This window comes from Mytilus californianus, unplaced genomic scaffold (assembly GCF_021869535.1).
Source record: "Mytilus californianus isolate M0D057914Y unplaced genomic scaffold, xbMytCali1.0.p SCAF_1, whole genome shotgun sequence".
In the NCBI taxonomy this organism is placed as follows: Eukaryota; Metazoa; Mollusca; class Bivalvia; order Mytilida; family Mytilidae; genus Mytilus; species Mytilus californianus.
The window spans coordinates 70,110,278-70,128,237 of record NW_026262581.1 but is presented as its reverse complement, the minus strand read 5'-3'; positions in this window follow the sequence as shown (position 1 = coordinate 70,128,237).

The window sequence follows — 17,960 nt, the reverse complement described above, 5'->3', positions numbered from 1 at the left end:
GTGCTACCTTAACCAAAACATTTCAAACTTGAAATCAGTCATGACACCTATGATGCATAGCCTTCTTACTATGTAACATATTACAATAAAGAATACTAGTCTGCACTTATTTCTTACCAAAAAAAAATGAAAGATTACACCCCTACCCCAGCTGGCAGATTTTCATTTTTTTATCATCTTACCATTTTTACTTAAGGAGTGAACAAAATCCAAATATATGATGTTTCAAATCAACACAGAAGTAAAACATGGTGATTCAGGAGGAATTATTGGATTGCCAACTCTATTTATAGTTGATCTGACTGAAAGAAACAGTTTAAGCACCAAATCATGAAAAATGATATTAAAGTCCATTCCACATTTTACAGCATGCCTTACATTACTTTAAGCATTTCCAGATTATGAAGGCAACACAACAAGATCCTTTAGATGGCAGTTAACTATCATTCTAAAATCTTTTTGACAATATATGTACTAGAATATATCTCTAAGTTGACTGTTTGTCTATTTCTCATGTATGCATTAAGTTAAATTATGTCCCCTTACATAATCATTTTACCTTTATTGTGCTTTTCATTGTCAGAAAATCAAAACAATTAATGACATTTGCATGGAAAATGAATAAACTATTTAATCTTGCTGATAAACAGTCATAATTACATTCTTTGTCAAAAAAAATGTCGTGTCAGTGTAAAGAAACCCCTATTGCTATCTCTATTTCAGTCAAATATGAGGGCTAAACGAATAAGTAAGGACCCCTTAACCACTTGCTGGTTCCAAAAAAGCTCATACTGGTGTCATGTTACCACAGAACTACAAATTAAACCTAAAGAAAACTAGTAAAGCTGTACTTGTGTGGAAAAAAATAAGAAATTATGCAATTTATTTATTTCGATGAAAATAATAGGATGTACAGGCAAATAAAATATGTCGCGTCTCAAATTCCAGTGATTGCACATGTGTCAGACACTGCGAAAAGTTAAAGCGAGCATTTATAATTAAAAATGTATTGCAAGTTACATAAAAATAATGAAGTTCTACTTTCTAGGTAAATTTTTACTTTATTACCCACAGATCAGGCAAAATTTGCTGAATCAGCAATTTTTACTCCCAGGGGTGGAATTCAAGGGCTGTTTTTATCATAGTTGCCCTTAATCAACTTTTTATTGATAAATTTACAAATTGCATAGGTAAAAAAGAATCCTTCATTGATTTAGTGTAAACATGTATATCCCCCTTAAGGTGGCACGGTAGTATTTCCTGGCCCATAAGGGATAATGATAGCCTTTTTAGAATTTTCACCACTTTCTAACACTGCTAAAAATTCTACATTCACAGTTAACTGAAGTACTTTCATTTTACTATTCAGAAATGAATTTGAATATGTATCATGACCGTTTACTTTTTTTGCTATCTTTAAGAACCTAAGGCCACTAGTGCTTTTAGGTCTTTTATCGTGCAGTGAATACAAAATTTTAAAAAATTCTCAAAAATTCATTTTCATCTGTATGTAAAATTATTTCATATTTTTCTACACCTGATTCATCCCTCAGTTTGGGAAAGTATGTTCAGTTGATACTGTATTTTTTGTCCAATCATAATGTTCAGATACATTGACTTAAGTAGGGTACACAAAAGAGCAACCTAAATTCTGGAATGCAAATACTACCGTGCTACCTTAACCAAAACATTTCAAACTTGAAATCAGTCATGACACCTATGATGCATAGCCTTCTTACTATGTAACATATTACAATAAAGAATACTAGTCTGCACTTATTTCTTACCAAAAAAAAATGAAAGATTACACCCCTACCCCAGCTGGCAGATTTTCATTTTTTTATCATCTTACCATTTTTACTTAAGGAGTGAACAAAATCCAAATATATGATGTTTCAAATCAACACAGAAGTAAAACATGGTGATTCAGGAGGAATTATTGGATTGCCAACTCTATTTATAGTTGATCTGACTGAAAGAAACAGTTTAAGCACCAAATCATGAAAAATGATATTAAAGTCCATTCCACATTTTACAGCATGCCTTACATTACTTTAAGCATTTCCAGATTATGAAGGCAACACAACAAGATCCTTTAGATGGCAGTTAACTATCATTCTAAAATCTTTTTGACAATATATGTACTAGAATATATCTCTAAGTTGACTGTTTGTCTATTTCTCATGTATGCATTAAGTTAAATTATGTCCCCTTACATAATCATTTTACCTTTATTGTGCTTTTCATTGTCAGAAAATCAAAACAATTAATGACATTTGCATGGAAAATGAATAAACTATTTAATCTTGCTGATAAACAGTCATAATTACATTCTTTGTCAAAAAAAATGTCGTGTCAGTGTAAAGAAACCCCTATTGCTATCTCTATTTCAGTCAAATATGAGGGCTAAACGAATAAGTAAGGACCCCTTAACCACTTGCTGGTTCCAAAAAAGCTCATACTGGTGTCATGTTACCACAGAACTACAAATTAAACCTAAAGAAAACTAGTAAAGCTGTACTTGTGTGGAAAAAAATAAGAAATTATGCAATTTATTTATTTCGATGAAAATAATAGGATGTACAGGCAAATAAAATATGTCGCGTCTCAAATTCCAGTGATTGCACATGTGTCAGACACTGCGAAAAGTTAAAGCGAGCATTTATAATTAAAAATGTATTGCAAGTTACATAAAAATAATGAAGTTCTACTTTCTAGGTAAATTTTTACTTTATTACCCACAGATCAGGCAAAATTTGCTGAATCAGCAATTTTTACTCCCAGGGGTGGAATTCAAGGGCTGTTTTTATCATAGTTGCCCTTAATCAACTTTTTATTGATAAATTTACAAATTGCATAGGTAAAAAAGAATCCTTCATTGATTTAGTGTAAACATGTATATCCCCCTTAAGGTGGCACGGTAGTATTTCCTGGCCCATAAGGGATAATGATAGCCTTTTTAGAATTTTCACCACTTTCTAACACTGCTAAAAATTCTACATTCACAGTTAACTGAAGTACTTTCATTTTACTATTCAGAAATGAATTTGAATATGTATCATGACCGTTTACTTTTTTTGCTATCTTTAAGAACCTAAGGCCACTAGTGCTTTTAGGTCTTTTATCGTGCAGTGAATACAAAATTTTAAAAAATTCTCAAAAATTCATTTTCATCTGTATGTAAAATTATTTCATATTTTTCTACACCTGATTCATCCCTCAGTTTGGGAAAGTATGTTCAGTTGATACTGTATTTTTTGTCCAATCATAATGTTCAGATACATTGACTTAAGTAGGGTACACAAAAGAGCAACCTAAATTCTGGAATGCAAATACTACCGTGCTACCTATTGACCAGTACAGCAGAATAGATTTTCTTAATTGTCTTCTCGAGTTATGTCCCTTCTGTTGTGCAGTAGCGCAGTGGACAGACAAATAAAATGGTGAAAAAATGGATGAAATCGGTCAGAAATTGCGCATTTTACAAGGGAAATATTGAACTAAATTAAAAAATGTTTTTTTAAGGCTTGTATCTTTATATTTTATAAAAACTATGTTCCTGTAAGTTCCTGAAAATGGGAATAGCACGTTGTTGAACTTATAAAATACACCTTCTTTTTGATATGCTTCATTAAGGTGTCGAATTGCGTCGAATTTGGGAAAAAATTAAGAAGAAAGTACATTCTTTTCTTTATTTTATCAGTTTTTCGACATTTTTAGAAGATAAATTGTCTTTTTAAATCATTTTTATATATCTTTACGAATAAGTTAGTTACTAAATCATAGATGTATTTTATACATCTATATGGCTAAATTATAATAATTTCATTCATGATGTTTATTAGATTAGTTTAAGTAAAGAGTTTTAGTGTACTACCAAAACATTCCATGTAAAGCATGGTAAATAAATATTATGGAGCATATATTCAACTTTTTCCATGTTTTCTATTAAATATATTTCCAATAGACTTGTTTATAATAGTTAACATACATTGTTTAAATAAAGTTAAATTGTGATAAAAGATATAAAATATAAAAATATAAATATGTAAATATGATGAAAACATTAGTTCTGGCTAAAAAAAAGATATCCGCATTTATTAATTTCTTTTCGAGAATAATTTGTAATATTGTTTAACCTACAAGAACATTATTTTTTCATAACCAAGTCATTCTAAAATATATATTTTGATTTTATTTCTTTCTGATTTTTAGCATGTTTAACTGCTAAGTAGATTTTTATTGTCAGTTTTCTATTGTCTAGATTGTCAATCGGCATCTCAATGACCAACTGGTTCATGTCATTATCAGATAAGTGTGAAAGCCATTACAACGCACATAGAACCTTTGAAGTCAGTGTTGAGCTTCATCTATGGGTTTATACATCTATGGTATATCTAATGTCAATATATATGTTCCTGGGATGAGATGGTGGTGGTGGTTGGGGCGGATTAAAACTGGCATTGGAAAATAAAATGAAGCCTTGCAAAATGCCACCTGTGGGCCCCTCAAAGAGTTGTTGCAATGGTTCATAACGTGCAGACGGCATGACACTCTATACACAAGGCATCGGAGTGAACGTCCAAAATCTGACCGGCGTGGCCTCTAGATAGACACTCAACACAAACCAAACGGACGCGACACTTGAGCGAGAGTCTTATACTACCCATATTCATGTTCCCCAGTTACCTTTGGGGTCATCGGTACATAATGCGGTTGCGTAAAACATCAATCATCTACCTAATCGTAGACATTTGGTTTGTTGATGCTATCATGTCTTTATAATTATCAATAAAAAATGAAACGTTTTCAAAGTTCGTATTGGTCAAAATTTTCTGGAGCCCTCTTTGTCAATGACACCGGAACGTAATGGTTAATTGTTGGTTGCTTAACGTCCACATGAGCACAATTTAACAATGTATACACTAGGTAGGTTCTGTAATGGTGGCTGTCTAGAATTACGTCGGGGAAGTTTTGACTGCCACTGGATAAAATGAGGGTATTTTGGGTAGAGACACACATTTTGCCTTGCAACAAGCCACTTCAGTCCTCTCATAGAGTTGTTGTATGGGTTCTTTAAGTACAGAGAGCGTGGCACTCTCTCTACACGAGGCATTAGATATAACATTCCCATTCTGACTAGACGATGCTGCGTACTTGTACATCTCGCACAGCTAAACGGGCGAACAACTTGGCGAGGGTTTCCCTGCCGGTCGGAAGAAGACCAAAGTGACCATATCTGTATTCCCAATTCATTCTTTGGGGTCATCTGTACATAATGCGGTTGGTTTAACATGTTTGCAAGTCAATCATCTGCTTAAACTAAGACAGTGGTGTTAAAACACAGGATGAGAATATACCTTACCAAATTCTTTCATATATAATAAAGATTTGGTAAGAAAGTTTGGTTGAATACTTCTTAAAAAACGAAATATCATACCCCAATTTTTACGGAGATGTTGTTTAAATAGCCCGTAACTTTAGACAAGATCCGAGTAAACTAATTAATCCTTAGAATATTCTTAAAGGAAAGGTTATCAACAGTAGTAAAATTTTTACATATAGTTTTATCGGTACTAACATTGAATTTGTGTTTGAAAAAATCAAAGCATAACTAAATAAATCTTACTAAATATGCACACTAATGAGAACTCATGAGCTCGTACATCCTCTCGATACTGTTTACTTATTTTTTGGCATTGCACAAGTTCATGCGTTGCTATGACGTCTTTAGTACAAAGGTATGTCTGTCATATTTGTTTCTCGTTAATTGTTTAGTTATACATTAGGTCCTTAGTTTTCTCATTTTAATTGTTTCACTTTTTTAGCTCACCTGGCCTAAAAGGCCAAGTGAGCTTTTCTCATCACTTGGCGTCCGTCGTCCGTCGTCCGTCGTCCGTCATCGTTAACTTTTACAAAAATCTTCTCCTCTGAAACTACTGGGCCAAATTTAACCAAACTTGGCCACAATCATCATTGGGGTATCTAGTTTCAAAAATGTGTCTGGTGACTCGGCCCGCCAACCAAGATGGCCGCCATGGCTAAAAATAGAACATATGGGTAAAATGTAGATTTTGGCTTATATCTCTGAAACCAAAGCATTTAGAGAAAATCTGACATGGGGTCAAATTGTTCATCAGGTAAAGATCTATCTGCCCTGAAATTTTCAGACAAATCAGACAACCCATTGCAGCCCATGAATTGGTAATTTTAAGAAAATTTTGCAGGTTTTGGTTATTATCTTCAATATTATTATAGATAGAGATAAACTGTAAACAGCAATAATGTTCAGCAAAGTAAGATCTACAAATAAGTCAACAAGACCAAATTGGTCAATTGACCCCTTAAGGAGTTATTGCCCTTTATAGTCAATTTTTAACATTTTTTTTGTAAATTTTTGTAATCTTTTACAAAAATTTTCTCCTCTAAAACTACTGAGAAAAATTTAACCAAACTCAGCCACAATCATCATTGGGGTATATTAGTTTAAAAAATGTGTAAGATGACCCCGCCTGCCAACCAACATGGCCGACATGGCTAAAAATATAACATGGGAGTAAAATGCAGATTTTGGCTTATATCTCTTAAACTCAAGCATTTAGAGCAAATCTGACAGAGGTAAAAATGTTCATCCGGTTAAGATCTATCAGCCCTGAAATTTTCAGACAAATAGGACAATCCGTAGTTGGGTTGCTGCCCCTGAATTGGCAATTTTACAGTTTTTTTGTTATTATCTTGAATATTATTATAGATAGAGATAAACAGTAAACAGCAATAATGTTCAGCAAAGTAAGATCTACAAATAAGTCATATGACCAAAATGGTCAATTGAACCCTTAAGGAGTCATTGCCCTTTATAGTTAATTTTTAACAATTTTTTGTAAAATTTTGTAATCTTTTACAAAAATCTTCTCCTCTGAAACTGCCTAGACAAATTTAACCAAACTTGGCCACAATCATCATTAGGGTATATAGTTTAAGAAATGTGTCCGATGACCCCGCCTACCAACCAACATGGCCGACATGGCTAAAAATAGAACATAGGGGCAAAAATGTTCAGAATAATGAGCTCTACCAATTGTCCATATACGTCAAAACTGTTAGACAAATTCTTATAGGAGTTATTGCCCATAAATGACATATTTTACCATTTTTTTCATTTTTGCCTATTATCATGAAAACTATGATATTTAGAGAGAAACATTTTTTTCCGTTATGCCTTATATGATTTAAATTATAATAGATAAATAAACACTTTAAATCACAAAAATGATCAGCAAGGCAAGATCTATTAAAAAGTCAAATTTTGCCGATATAGTTAGTAGACTGTCACTCTTCATAGGAGTGATTGCCCTTAATTGAGAATTTGTTTACCCTCTTTTGTGTTTTGAGCAAAAACTAAATAAAGTAGAAAGAAACTCAACAAACTTAAAGATCTGTAATACAAGATCAACAAAATCGAAATTTTTGTCATGAAGTCTATTCTCGTCTACATTGTTGGAGAGTTTTCTTTGTTTGATATGCACATACACCAAGGTGAGCGACACAGGCTCTTTAGAGCCTCTAGTTTTTATATCGGGGCCTTTTATAGCCGACTATACGGTATAGGGTTTCTAATTGTTGAATGCCGTATACGATGGACTATGATTGCTTACATCCACTTCATTTTAACTTTGGTGGATAGTTGTCTCATTGGCCATCACACCACATCTACATTTTTATATATATATAAAAATAAAACAGTTGGAATGTGATCTAATTCATTCGACATACAATATTCATCGGGATCCTATGACTGCTTTCGTTTTTTGGCTAACGTTGACCAAAATTTGCATTTGAAAGGGCCTCAAATTGTGAAAAGTAAGAGTTATAGAACTTTTATTGGCTATTATATATTTATTGAAACTTTTTTTTCATCTGTAATAACATTGAAATTCCTAGTTCTTCATTTGAAAAATTGCCGTCAGATGTGCGGTTTTCAATGTTGGCCTTGAAAGACTGATAATTTTATTGTCTACTATTTCGACAAAGCTTACAAATAAAATTTACAATAAAACACAGAAAAAGGGTCGCTGATGCCATCTCGAATACCTTAAAAAGAAAGGGATTTGTGACGGTTTTTGTCAACGAATTGTACATTGATTATTTGTAAAAGAGCAACGAACATGACACACTCGGTGAAACGAACGGTACAATAAGAGGAAACTTATTTAGTATGATATCGTGTTTATTCTATGTGTATATACAACATTTGAATGCACCTAGTAATTTAACGTGTAGTTATTTATTATTGCTTGAAGTACTGCTACGCAAAAGTTTATGTAAGAAAAGATATTCAACATTGTTTTCCTCATAAAGCGTAGAAAATTGCTACTGTGCGTTTTGCGTCTAGCAGTTTTATCAAACGTTCTATACACAATCTGAAACATGCAACAACTGTATAATTGATTAGATAAACTACCATGTACATAGACACATTGAGAGATTCCCACATAAGTTCTAGAAAGGCATTCGAAATTGTTGTCGTCCCAATTGCTGTCCTGATTATCGCTTCGAACGCATCAACGTCCGGATTCATTTGTATCGGGGGTTATACGGGGTGACTATGGGCGTATGACATTAAAATCGATCTTTCATTTGCGCAATTTTTTTTTATCATTTGTACCGATTGTGTACAGGTAAATTTCATGTGAATGTTATTTTTTATTCATCATTCTAAACCTTTTCCGTTAGCCAGTTGTACATATATATGTTATGAATTGTCAGTTATAACATGTATATAACTGTTGTCCCCTCCAAATAGATTGTTGTCGGTTTGATCTTGCTCAAAACATAAGGAGTAAAATCCAGTGTGTTTGGCTAAGCACAGAGTATAAAGACAAATCAAGTGACACTGGTAAATGGCTATTGTAAAATTTGGGGCTACCATCCCTTCCCCCAGATGAAATCAAAGACTGCTTCACGTTTGACATTATGTCTGACGCTCCTTCTAGTGATTCTTAGACTACGTATTAAGTACTTTTATATATGCTCAACTTCACGTTATCCACCTTATTTCTGGGCAGCTGCGCTCGTTGAAAACTGTAAGGGGGCGAATAACGGTCCAGATTCGTTTCATTCTCAGTACAATGAACAGATCTATTCGCACCACCCTAACATATATGTCTTTATGGATGTCATCAAGAAAATCCAGACCGTTACTAATGTCAACAGGAGAACTTTTGAAATGCCCACGTCTGTACGCAAACCAGAGAAAGAAAAGATGGACTTCGTCAACAGTTGGCAATTACAACAAGTATAGAAGAGATGAAATTACAAGGAAGGAATACATCAGATGCGTAGCATATAAATACTCGGCAAGACCAGATATATAATTCATTGTATTCCGTTCTTAAGGATTTTAATGTTGTTCTTTTGAAACCTGTGAATAGATTTTTGAACCATAATTTGAGTGGATGTAGCAGGGTGCTTTCATCTTTTAAATTTACTTATCCTGCTCGAAATCCTAATTTTGCCGAAGTATGCATAAACGGTCAAGGCCTCCGACCCGTACTACCATATTACATGGGATCCCAAGAAAATGAATATATTCGATTGACTAATATGAATGTAATACCAGTTTTTCCAGCAACCCGTTGACATAACATTCGTTTGATTTCTTTTTTAATATGGAGGGTGAGCTTGTGTACCCCCCCCCCCCCCCCCCCCCCAACCTAAAATCCAGAATCCGCCTCTGTTCTATCGTTTTGATATTTAAAATCCTGGATATTTTAAGCAAATTAAGACACATTTATGTCATGTTTGATTTAGAAAGATGGTTTCTATGAAATAGAAACTTTTATTAAAACGTTAATTACTAGTTATTTGATATTACAATGTTCAATTAGAATTTATGTAATCAAACAAAACTATATTATTACATGTCTGGATGTTAGACGAAATGTTAATTAATGTATGTAATAACAATGATAATTGTAATGATTTTATAGTTCTGATCCTGCCTGGAATTAAATGTGTGGGATTTTTTATAGAATGAAGATAATAACATCTGTCTGAACTTTTTAATGTTTCATTTTAATATATAAAAATGTTTTTCTGTTACAAATCATGATGTATTGTTATATGTGTACATGTTATGCTGCCCATCAAGGGCCCTTGATTGGGATAATAAATATTCTTATTCTTATTCTGATATTCAGATCAGTTTTTTTTTTTTTTTTTTTTTTTTTTCCTCGCCCAATTAAATAATTAAATGCTTCCCTCAATTGTTTTGATCGTTACGTATATATAATTTGTTTTAGATAGGAACTATAATTTGTTTTTACAGAAATAATATAATTGCGAACTATCAAGGTTGTGGTAGGCGAGATAACTCGACCTATAAACACGATGATAAATGTATTTATAGAAGCAAATCATTAATCTCTTTATCGAATAGAGTTAGTCACAGACCAATCAAATAATGTTTTATTGAACGTGCCAGTCGTGGACGTACTCTCCGTTGACTGTCCTGATCGGCGATCATTAGGCTGTTGACCACTGTTGCAAATAATTAAATTCCTAAAATAACATTTTTGTAGAATAAACGTATAGACAATGCAAAAACTATGTAAATGATTACCTTTCAAGACAGAAGTGTTTAAGTAAATTGATTTCTTTTTTGAAAAAGCGAATTTTGTTTTTCTTTTTGTTAAAGGCTTGAGAACTATACTATGTATCAATGTATGGTGCGCAACTTTTTTTATAAATTAAATTAAAAAGGTGACATACCCCCAACTTTGGTCCTCAATTAAAAAAGTTCCGTAACTTTACCCACCAGGGTCTTTGGGTCCAGGCAACCTTAGGCAGTTGCCTATCATTTGTACCTAGTGTGGACAAAAGCTTTGCCGTAGGGACTTTTTTTATGAATTAAAGAAGGGAGGGGGTTGGGTCACCCTACCCCAACTTTGGACCGTTTCCCCGATTATAATTCCAATGTTATAATGAAATAGTTTGTATTGTTGTGATTGCATCCTCTTCGTGTTAATTTAAATCAGTGTAAAGAAATTGTTCTTCTGATTTCGGTTTTTACGTCTGTTTCCCGAGATTTTTTTTAAATATGCCCCCTTGAAAAGCTTTGATTTGAAAATTTTGTCTGTTAAAGTAGCTAAAATCTTTATATCCATTTAGATATCGTGTCACATGTGTCATTGTCACATAAAACACATTTCCTATTGAAATGTAATAAATAAATTGCCAGTTTTCAATCATTCCTAACGAAAACTGTGGATATTTATTAGCTTTTATTTCAACTTATAATTCTGACTGCAAAATTCTGTTCTTTACGTTCCAAAATCGGTATTTTTTTTTCTTTTAAAAAGAATATAAGCATGTGGATTTAATTTTATCTTTACACTAGTTAAGTATGGTCTAATATTTTTATTTATTCACTATTATCATGATTATAAAGACAAACCGTTTCTACTCAAAGGTAATCAAAACAGGGAGAGGAGAACCTAAAAGGAATTTTGAAAATCCTACAAGAGATGTTCTGTGATCAAGAACAATTATGTTGTCTTAAATATATTAATAAATAAATAAATAAATAAACAGCTTTCAATTAATGGTCTTTTTGAAAATGTATTGCATTTCGTCTTCTTATAGAAATGATTGTCATCAGATTTCAAAGAACGTTTCATGTTAATGCAAGTCTTCGGTTTTTAGGCAAGATCAGTTTGGCGCGTATTTCTTATTGTTCGCTGGCTTATTGTTCGCTAGCTTGAGTCTGGTTCCAATTTCACCTGGATAGATGCATGCTCGATGAAGCTAGTTTGTCTAGCGAAATATTGCGTTTATTTTTTATCGCATTGTAAATATTTTTACCATTTGAATATTTACATACAATAGTGTGTTAAAATTAAATTTAAGTCAATTTATATTTATCCAACGCAATCATAGGTTTGAACTTTGTTTTCAATTTAGACTTGTATATATATATATATATATAGAAGTCTATAAAAAGGACCAACCAGCAAATTTACTATGTACCGGATCGTCTAGAATAGACGATACTGTGCAGATAAGGAAAAAATTATATAAGTCTAGAGATTTGCACAACGATACTAATATAAGATGGTATTATACGAAGATGTTGTTAATAAATCGTGTTGACAAATATTTCGGCTTAACAAATAGCCTTCTTCGGTGTCAATTATTTTAACAATACTGATAATATGTATAAAAATAGCTCAATAATACAGGTAAGTTTTGGTCTATTGATTTAATCCAAAATCCTGAACATCATAATATAAAACAAAACTCAATACTCAAATATACGTGACTGTGTATATTTACAACCCAAAATGAGTGAAAAATAAAACTTAGTATTTTTTATTGATGCCGTTTGGATGATGTACATTTAGTTCCTTTATCCAAAAGCTTTCCCGAACCTGTCGCTGGGCATCACTCCAGTGAATGTTCTGTTCAATCACTAGGATCTTCATGCGGTTAAAGTCATCAAGTGTGTGACCAGACTGTCTGAAATGCTGAGAAACTGGGAGAAGTGGCTTCTTAGAGATATCACTCCTATGGCCATTGAGGCGTTTGTGGAAAGGCTGCTTTGACTCACCAACATATTGGAGGCCACAAACCGAACATTCTAGAATGTAAATAACATTCATACTTTTGCAGTTAACATTGCAAAATATCTTATAGTTATTTTCGGTTGCCTTACTGTGAAAAGTTGATGAGTGATGCATCTGTAGGCAGCATTTGCAGCGTTTTTCATCACACGAACGACATTCTCCAGAAGTACTTCTATTATCAGACACTTCAGCCCGCACCAGCAGGTTACGCAGACTATTGGGTTGCCTAAAAGCTATCATGGGAGGCTCGGGAAAAATCTTGGATAGTTTGGAATTCTTTTCAACTGTTTTCCAATGCTCACGAATGACACCGAAGCTGTTTTTGAGAGATGGGTGGTAAGTAAGAACACATGGAGTCCTTTTATTTTTCTTTTTATATTTGTATTCTAACAGTTTACTCCTTGGAATAGTTTCCGCTTTCTGAAAGCCTTTTTGGATAGTTTTGTGTTTGTAGCCCCTTCTCTTCAAGCGGGTTTCGAGTTGACGTAGTTGTTTTTTAGTTGTTTCTGAGTTGGAACATATTCGCTTGACTCTGAGTGCCTGACTGTACGGGATGCTCTTAGTACAATGAGCAGGATTTTTTTCCTTATCTGCACAGTATCGTCTATTCTAGACGATCCGGTACATAGTAAATTTGCTGGTTGGTCCTTTTTATAGACTTCTATATATATATATATATATACAAGTCTAAATTGAAAACAAAGTTCAAACCTATGATTGCGTTGGATAAATATAAATTGACTTAAATTTAATTTTAACACACTATTGTATGTAAATATTCAAATGGTAAAAATATTTACAATGCGATAAAAAATAAACGCAATATTTCGCTAGACAAACTAGCTTCATCGAGCATGCATCTATCCAGGTGAAATTGGAACCAGACTCAAGCTAGCGAACAATAAGCCAGCGAACAATAAGAAATACGCGCCAAACTGATCTTGCCTAAAAACAGTCACGTATATTTGAGTATTGAGTTTTGTTTTATATTATGATGTTCAGGATTTTGGATTAAATCAATAGACCAAAACTTACCTGTATTATTGAGCTATTTTTATACATATTATCAGTATTGTTAAAATAATTGACACCGAAGAAGGCTATTTGTTAAGCCGAAATATTTGTCAACACGATTTATTAACAACATCTTCGTATAATACCATCTTATATTAGTATCGTTGTGCAAATCTCTAGACTTATATATATATATATATATATATATATATAACACGGATTTGCTCCACCAGTGATACTGCAAAAAGGCGACTACAAGAACTTCGCAGTCACCTAAAAAATCGGGGCTACAGGAAAACAGACATTAATAAAGGTTTCTCTCGTGCTAACAACATCAGCCGAGATGAATTTTTACAATATAAAGACAAAAAGGTCAACAAAAGAGTGCCGTTTGTGCTGACTTACCATCCCAAATTTGACAAGTTATCACACCTTATCCGCAAAAATTGGAAAGAAATCGAAAAACATCCTAAACTATTTAAGATCTTTCCCGAGTCACCTGTACTGGCTTTCCGTAGTCCCAAAAGCCTTAAAGACTTGCTGGTGTGAGCTGATTTTGTTAGTGATAAATTTGTCCTGGTAAAATATGTCCGGGCGGACACATATTACTAGTATAAAAAGTCCATGGTTACAGAATTTACTAGTATTTTTAGTCCGATGTTAGTAATTTTTGTCCCCAGACCAATTTTCCTAGGAATTCAAGTCCATGTCATTAATATTCCTAGGTAAAAACGTCCATGTTCTTTTTTTAATAGGAAAAATATTAATGAATCAAATCATTTACATTTATACAATATTGGAAATTTTAATATTTTAATATTGTTTAAGAGTTGTGTATTTATATTTTTAATAAAATTCATGTCCCCAGACTAATTTTCCTAGGAAATCATGTCCATGTCATTAATATTCCTAGGTAAAAACGTCCATGCCCTTTATTTTAAAAAGTGAATATAAATGTTATGTTTTAATATTGTTTAAAAGTTGTGTATCAATTATTTTAATATAATGTTTGTCCCAAGACTAATTTTCCTATGAAATCATTCCATGTTATTAATATTCCTAGGTAAAAACGTCCATGCTATTTATTTTAAAAGGAAAATTTTAATGAAACAAATTATTTACATGTAAACAATGGAAATTCAATTTTTATGTTTTAATATTGTTCAAGAATTGTGCATTAATATTTTAATAAAATTCATGTCCCCAGACTAATTTTCCTAGGAAATCATGTCCATGTCATTAATATTCCATGGTAAAAGCGTCCATTCCCTTTATTTTGAAAGTTAAATTTAAATGTTATGTTTGAATATTGTTTTAAAGTTGTGTATTAATATTTTAATAAAATTTATGTCCCCTGACTAATTTTCCTAGGACATCATGTCCATATCACTAACATGCCTAGGTTATAACGTCCGGCCATGTCCTTTATTTTAATAGGAAAAATTAATGAAACTTTCCAATCTTAACTAAGAAAATATGTTGTTTTTTTTATTTGCAATAATTTTTAAAATATAATAAAAATTACTAGAAAAACAAGTCTTAGGACAATTTTTTCTAGGAAAATAAGTGCCAGACATATTTTACTAGCTATGGACTTATTTTCCTAGGAAAATTTGTCCTGGGACTTAAATTCCTAGTAAAATAATGGTCATGGACTTAATTAACTAGGAAAAAAAGTCTGGCGGACAAATTTTACTACCGGACAAAATTTACTGTTACAATTTATCCTCTATATCAGGCTCTTCGTCTTTTGGATGCGGAAACAAACGATGTCTGACTTGCAAGCAAATACTGAATACCCAGACTTTTAACAGTCACTCCACTGGTACGGAATACACCATATTTTGCAATGTTAATTGCAAGACTACAAATGCTGTGTATCTTCTACAGTGTAAATGTGGTAAACAGTAGGTTGGCGAGTCAGAACAGCCATTTCACGAACGTATGAACGGCCATCGTAGCGACTATGAATGCAAGCCAGACCTTCCTCTCAGTCGACATTTGAGATCCCCTGGCCACACTAAGACGAATCTCAATCGACTGACCATTACAATGATAGACTACAACACTGCTAGGTCTAGGGAGGTTAGATACGCTCGGGAAAAATTTTGGATATGAAAATTAAAAACATTGGCACAAAATGGGATCAATGAAAAGGTGTAGTTCTGATTCGCGCAGTGCTTTTCATTTCGGTTATATTACATATTACTACGCAGTCTCTGTTGCTATTCCTTTACCTTTGTCAACTCTAAAATTCTAGAATTATACCAGTTTAAATCGCAGGGTGCTATTCATTTGAGATGTATAAATACGCAGCCACGTTCAATTACTTAACCTTTGTCAAAATTATTTTTTTTAATCATTATCAAACTGCTATCCCGTCGTCAAATTTGAAATTTGAGTATCATATCACTAGCTCAAATCGGTTAGTGCTGTTTATTGGGAATGTATTTCTACGCAGTCTTTGTTGTAATATCTTAACTTTCGTCACTTGTGAAATTTTAGAAATGTACCAGTTCATATCACACATTATTATTTTGTTAGAAGCATATCTATGCAGTCTCTGTTGTAAATACCTAACCTACGTCATTTTTGAAATTTTAGAATTGTACAAGCGTTGTTGTGTTCGGTTTTAATTGTATAAATTTAAAGATTGTTATAGTTAAATCAGAATAGATTGTTATAATTCATTTTACATCATAATCATACTGATGAAGGATATCTGTTATCCGAAATATTCATAGATAATTACATTTAATGTTTCCTTTTTATTTTAATATTGCATGGTGTTGTTTTGTACACTTTTTAGGCGTTTATATAATATATATTTATATGTGTGCTCATTGGTATAAAAAATAAAATTCATCTATCGTCTGCTAATTTGTAATCGTTCAGAAACTACGAAAAAAATATAGAATCACGCGACCTAACGTGATATGTTAAAATAATCTAATAATCTACGTATTCTAAAGCATGTAAGGATATCATGCGCATTAGGGCTATGTTAAATCTTTTAAAATACCGGATAAGATGGTTTTTAAAATTAAATAGAAAAATGTGGATCTTTGTCTGCACTGTAAACATGGTACATATTAGGGACTTTCAAAGTTTGAGAGAAGCTTTAAGCTGAGCTGTGATAGTGCTAGTATTATTTACCATTTGACCCTCTGTGGAGCGCAATGTGGCAATGCATTTGGATGATTTCATTCTTAAAGACCTCCGTGTAGTATATACGTCAAACAGCTACCACATTGTTGGCTGGTTTGTCTGCCTTTACAAACACATAACACTTTGCGAGTACTTGCTTTTATTTGCAATTCTAGAAATGGCGTATCTCTTACTCTTTTATTTTTTTATTTTTGGCATCTTTTATAACCAGTTTGAAGTAAGCACACATTAACTAGCGAACAATAAGCCAGTTGTAGGAACGGAAAAAGTGCACAGCAAAATCCAGATAAAGTTTGGATTTTAGAAACTTAATCGCATTTAACTTTTATATATCTAGGTCATGCCAGGCCTTAAAAATTTTCCGGACGCATAGGTGTGTATGCACTTAGAGTAAATGTTCTGCTGTTACCACGCCCATTTTAGCCAAAAGTTCAAGATGAACCTTAGAAATAGTCAGTAACCGAAAAATTTTAAACCTCCACCAGGATGATATATTAACTTGTACATGGTTTCTATTTGAGACAAGCTAACTTTTGTTGTTGACATCATTGTCAAAATTATTATCTACACCTTTTTTAGCTCACCTGGCCCACAGGGCCAAGTGAGCTTTTCTCATCACTTGGCGTCCGTCGTCCGTCGTCGTCGTCCGTCGTCGTCCGTCGTCGTTAACTTTTACAAAAATCTCCTCTGAAACTACTGGGCCAAATTAAACCAAACTTGGCCATAATCATCATTGGGGTATCTAGTTTAAAAAATGTGTCCGGTGACCCGGCCAACCAACCAAGATGGCCGCCATGGCTAAAAATAGAACATAGGGGTAAAATGTAGATTTTGGCTTATATCTCTGAAACCAAAGCATTTAGAGCAAATCTGACATGGGGTTAAATTGTTTATCAGGTCAAGATCTATCTGCCCTGAAATTTTCAGATGAATCTGACAACCCGTTGTTGGGTTGCTGCCCCTGAATTGGTAATTTTTAGGAAATTTTGCCGTTTTTGGTTATTATCTTGAATATTATTATAGATAGAGATAAACTGTAAACAGCAATAATGATGAGCAGAGTAAGATCTACAAATAAGTCAACTTGATCAAAATGGTCAGTTGACCACTTAAGGAGTTATTGCCCTTTATAGTCAATTTTTAACCATTTTTCGT